This window comes from Henckelia pumila, chromosome 3, assembly GCF_033568475.1.
Source record: "Henckelia pumila isolate YLH828 chromosome 3, ASM3356847v2, whole genome shotgun sequence".
Classification (NCBI taxonomy): domain Eukaryota; kingdom Viridiplantae; phylum Streptophyta; class Magnoliopsida; order Lamiales; family Gesneriaceae; genus Henckelia; species Henckelia pumila.
In genome coordinates, this window is record NC_133122.1 from 43710070 (window position 1) to 43716164 (window position 6095).

The following is a 6095-nucleotide window of genomic DNA, read 5'->3' on the forward strand; positions in this document are numbered from 1 at the left end:
ATGCCTCGTTCTTCTCGTACAGGTGAATTAGAATATATTCCAGAGATCGAGAAGACAGCTAAGAGGTTGAGAAAAGAGGCGAGGCTACGACGTAACCAAGCATCGATTCCATCTCCTAGTTTGAATGCGGAATTGAACTCGAGTGAATCTGAAAGAGAATCTGACCCCGAGTTTGAAACTGAAAAAAGTGAGACAGAAGAAACAATGGCAGAACCAGCGCAGAGAACCCTCAGGGAGTTGGCTAATCCTAATGTTACTCAACAACCATTATGCATTCAATTTCCTACTACTGAAGCCAATTTTGAATTGAAATCTGGGTTGATTCATTTATTGCCAACTTTTCGTGGTCTTGCAGGTGAATACCCGCATAAGCATTTAAAGGAGTTTCATATTGTTTGCACTGCTATGAAACCTCAAGGAATTACAGAGGAACAAATTTCACTGCGAGCTTTTCCATTCTCTCTAGCTGACAAGGCGAAGGATTGACTCTACTATTTGCCATCTGGAACAATCACAACTTGGAATGGAATGAAGCAGCAATTTCTGGAAAAGTTCTTCCCAGCTTCGAGAGCAGCAAACATTAGGAAAGACATTTGTGGGATCCGGCAATTACAAGGAGAGACTTTGTATGAGTATTGGGAAAGATTCAAGAGACTGTGTGCGAGTTGCCCGCAACATCAAATTTTTGAACAACTTTTAATTCAGTATTTTATGAGGGACTCTCAGTTTTTGATAGGAACATGGTGGATGCTGCAAGTGGAGGAGCATTAGTGAACAAAACACCTCAAGAAGCAAGTGATCTGATCGCCAACATGGCAGCTAATGCTCAACAGTTCGGAACAAGAGAAGACAACGCTCCACGACAGGTTAAAGAGGTAAGTGTTAGTCCAATTGATCAAAAATTAGATTCTTTAACATCTCTTTTGGAAAAATTGGTTGTAGGACAAGCACAACAAGTCAAATCTTGTGGGATATGTTCGGTTGTTGGACATGCGACTGATATGTGTCCAACATTACAAGAAGATCCGACGCAGCAAGCCAATGCAATTGGCGGTTTTCCTGGACAACCACAGCGTCGATATGACCCATATTCCAATACCTACAATCCGGGATGGAGAGATCACCCGAATTTCAGTTACAAGAACCAAGGAGGACAACAAGGATTTCCACAACAGAATTACAACAAACAACCAGCACCTGCACAATCCTCTGACTCAGGTATGTCTCTAGATGAAATTGTTAAGGCCCTTGCATCTAACACTCAGAAATTTCAACAGGAAACAAGGGCCAGCATGCAGAATCTAGGAAATCAGATAACTCAATTAGCTACTGCGGTCAGCAACTTGGAGGCTCAAAATTTTGGAAAACTACCATCACAAACGGTAGTAAATCCAAGAGAAAATGCAAGTGCAATGGTGTTGAGAAGTGGAAAGAAGATTGAAATTGAGTCTACCTCTCCTATGAAGACTAGTGAAGAAAAGGGCATGGACAAGGAGGTTGAAAACACATCCGAGGAGAAAACAAAGGTAAAACCCACATCCCATTCATCCGATATATCTAATGTGGTTGCTCCTCCCTTCCCCTCTAGGTTGGAAAAATCTAAGAAGACTGACTATGAGAATGAAGTGTTGGAGATGTTCAGAAAAGTGGAAATTAACATACCCTTGATTGATGCAATTAAGAAAATTCCAAGGTATGCTAAATTTTTGAAGGATTTGTGCACTAACAAGAGGAGGTTGAGAGGTGATGAGAAAGTGAGTGTGGGAGAAAATGTATCTGCTGTGATTAAAAAATCATTACCAAATAAGTGCAAGGATCCAGGTATGTTTACTATGCCTTGTGTTATTGGGAATTTGAAGATTGAGCGTGCCATGTTAGATTTAGGTGCATCCATAAATGTCATGCCATATTCGATTTACTGTGCTCTAAATCTGGGTCCTTTGAAAGAAACTAGGGTGGTGATTCAATTGGCGGATCGTTCTAATGCTTACCCGGAAGGGGTTGTTGAAGATGTCTTGGTGCAGGTTAAGGAATTAATATTTCCCGCAGATTTTTATATCTTACGAATGGAAGAGGATTCCATGTCGAATTCACCTCCAATTCTATTGGGAAGGCCATTCATGAAGACAGCTAGGACAAAGATTGATGTTGATGATGGTACCCTCTCCGTCGAATTTGACGGAGAGATTGTAAAATTCAATATTTTTGATGCTATGAAGTACCCAAGTGAAAATCATTCGATATGCTCTATTGATGTTGTTGATTCAATTGTGCAGGAGGTTTTTGAGGAAGAATGTGAGACTGAAAATTTTCAAATGTATGCACAATTGGAGGTGGAAGGAGACTTAGCTGAGGCTTATGAGATTTCAGAACCAGAAATTGATCAAACGAGGGTAACAAATTCAAAGGTTGAAATTCCATTCTCTCATAAAAAATTGCTACCTTCCGTTTTGCAGGCACCCAAAGTAGAGTTGAAGAGTTTGCCAGACCATTTGAAATATATATATCTGGGTGATGAAGAGACTCTACCGGTGATCATCTCAAAGAAATTGACTGAAGATCAGGAAGAGAGGTTGGTCACAGTACTCAAGGAGCACAAAACTGCAATCGGGTGGACTTTAGCTGATATCAAAGGCATAAGTCCATCGATTTGCATGCATAGGATTCTTTTGGAGGATGATGCCAAACCGGTAAGAGAGTTTCAAAGAAAACTGAATCCGATAATGAAGGAAGTGGTAATGAAAGAAATCATCAAGCTCTTAGATGAAGGCATAATCTATCCAATCTCGGATAGCAAATGGGTGAGCCCGATCCATGTTGTTCCAAAGAAAACAGGCATCACGGTGGTAAGAAATCAAAATGATGAGTTGGTACCGACAAGAGTACAAAATGGCTGGAGAATGGTCATTGATTTTCGAAGGCTTAACTTAGCCACTAGAAAAGATCACTTTCCCTTACCTTTTATTGATCAGACATTGGAAAGGCTAGCTGGAAAAACTTATTTTTGTTTTCTTGATGGATTTTCAGGTTACTACCAGATAGTCATTGCTCAGGAAGATCAGGAGAAAACAACCTTCACGTGCCCTTTTGGAACATTCGCTTACAGACGCATGCCATTCGGACTTTGTAATGCCCCAGGTACGTTCCAACGGTGTATGCTAAGTATATTTTCTGAATATATTGAGAATTGCATTGAAGTATTCATGGACGATTTCACTGTTTATGGAAACTCATTTGAGGTTTGTCTGGATCACTTATCCAATATTTTGAAAAGATGTATGGAAACAAACTTGGTTTTGAATTATGAAAAATGTCATTTCATGGTGAATGAAGGTATTGTGTTGGGTCATGTTGTTTCATCTAGGGGCATAGAGGTTGATAAAGCAAAGATTGATTTGATCACACACTTGCGATTCCCCACTAACGTTAAGGAAGTTCGAGCTTTTCTTGGGCATGCAAGTTTTTATCGCAGGTTTATTAAGGATTTTTCAAAGATTGCTTTGCCAATGTCCAAATTATTGCAAAAGGACGTGCCCTTCGAGTTTGGAGAGAAATGCAAGGAGGCTTTTGACAAACTCAAGAACATGCTGACTACTGCACCTATAATCCAGCCTCCTGACTGGACCTTGCCTTTCGAAATCATGTGTGATGCCAGTAACTATGCTGTGGGAGCTGTTTTAGGCCAACGGATTGATAAGAAGAGTCATGTCATATATTATGCATCCAAGACGTTGGACCCTGCACAGTGCAACTACACAACTACTGAAAAGGAGCTTTTGGCAATTGTTTTTGCTTTAAATAAATTCAGATCATATTTTCTTGGTTCTAAAGTGTTGGTGTATTCTGATCATGCAGCGCTGAAGTATCTATTGGCGAAAAAGGAGTCGAAACCGAGGCTGATAAGGTGGATACTCCTGCTCCAAGAGTTTGATTTTGAAATCAAAGATCGAAAGGGAACCGAGAATCCAGTGGCCGATCATCTGAGCAGATTGGTGAAAGAAGAGGAATCCATGCCTATTTCTGAATTGTTTCCTGATGAACAACTATTCCAAGTTAAAGGTATGGATCCTTGGTATGCGGATATAGTAAACTATTTGGTTAGTGGAATTTTTCCCTCTTCCCTTAGTAAATCCCGTAAGAATAAGATTCGATGTGAGGCAAAGTATTATGTGTGGGAGGATCCTGATTTATGGAAATTTTGTGCCGATCAAGTCATTAGGAGATGTGTGCCTGAAAACGAGTACAAGTCAGTTTTGGTTTTCTGTCATAATTATGCATGTGGTGGTCATTTTGGACCGAAAAGAACTGCTAGAAAAATTTTGGATAGTGGTTTGTACTGGGAAACTCTGTTTAAAGATGCTTATCTGTTTTGTAAAAACTGTGAAAAGTGCCAAAGAACGGGTTCTTTATCTCATAGAAATCAAATGCCCCAAACTCCCATTCTTGTTTGTGAAATTTTTGATATATGGGGTATAGATTTCATGGGTCCGTTTCCTTCATCATGTGGTTATGTTTATATACTTTTGGCGGTTGATTATGTATCGAAGTGGGTGGAAGCAAAACCCACCAAGACTAACGATTCACAAGTTGTTGTAGGTTTCCTCAAGTCTAATATTTTCAGCAGGTTTGGAATCCCTAGAGCGCTAATCAGCGACCAAGGGACTCATTTTTTCAATAGAACTGTTGAGGCTTTACTGAAAAAATATGGAGTGTATCACAGGGTAGCCACCGCTTACCATCCACAAACGAATGGTCAAGCAGAAGTTTCCAATAGGGAGATCAAATCGATTCTTGCAAAAACGGTAAATCCAGGAAGAAAAGATTGGAGTATTCGTCTGGATGATGCACTTTGGGCTTACCGAACCGCATACAAAACTCCTATTGGGATGTCCCCTTACAGATTAGTGTTTGGGAAGGCGTGTCATCTGCCGGTTGAGATCGAGCATAAAGCATATTGGGCGGTGAAACGTTGTAACATGGAATTGGATGAGGCAGGAGAGACTAGGAAGCTGCACCTGCAAGAGTTAGAGGAACTATGGTTGGAGGCTTATGAGAACTCAAGGATTTATAAAGAGAAAACGAAGTTGTTTCATGATAACTCTATCTTGAGGAAGCAATTTGTTGTTGGCCAAAAAGTACTGCTCTTTAATTCTCGGTTGAAATTCATGCCAGGTAAGCTTCGCTCTCAATGGATTGGTCCATTTGTTGTTACTAACGTGTTCCCTTATGGTGCAGTAGAAATTAAGAGTTTGGATACAGAGAAAATTTTCAAAGTGAATGGACATCGACTGAAGGTGTTTCTTGAAGATGAGAGTGTGTCGTACATAGAGATCGAGTTAACAAATCCTGATTATTCCACAACTTGAGGGGATTGGTAACGTCGAGCATAAAGACGCTAAAAAAATTGCGCTTTTGGGAGGCAACCCAACGTTTTTTTTTAATTATTCTTATTAGTTTTTTTTATGCTTACTTTTGATTTGAAAAAAAAAAAAAAAAATTTCAGAAAATTTTTTTTTACAAGGCGTGCCCACGCTCTATGAAAAATCTTTTTCTGTGCAAAAAAATCAAATTTTCTTCTTTAAAGCTTTAAAATTTTCAGAAAATAGTTTTATACAAGGCGTGCCCACGCCCTATTAAAAATTATTTTCTGTTTTGAAATAATTTTTTTTTTTTTCGAATTTGCTCAAGTTTTATTTAATTGATAATTATAATTATCTTAAGAATAAAATTTAAATTACAATAGGGTTTATCGCCTAATTTTTTTTCTTTTCTTTTCTCTACAGATAACTTGGCCTCTCATCACCTTCTTGTCTCTAAACTTCAACACCATCTCCTCCCTTCACGCCAACACTACTGCTCCGAACACCACAGCTTCACCCCGCCATCTTCCTCACAAAATCATCACCGAATTCGAATCGCCGAACAACAGGAACTCTGCCGCTGCATACCCCTGTTCGTCCCTTACCTTTAGCATCGTCATCACCGAATCGCCGCACAACAAGGAAGCTGCTGCTGTTCTTCTTCTTCAAGACCGCGACCCCTCAGGATCATCGTCGCCTGTGCGTCTCTCCATCACCGCATCACTTTCACGATAG

At 39.8% G+C, this 6095-nt stretch overlaps 1 pseudogene; it reads left to right on the forward strand.

Moving 5' to 3' along the window:
- Positions 1-6095, forward strand: LOC140888592 (uncharacterized; annotated as a pseudogene).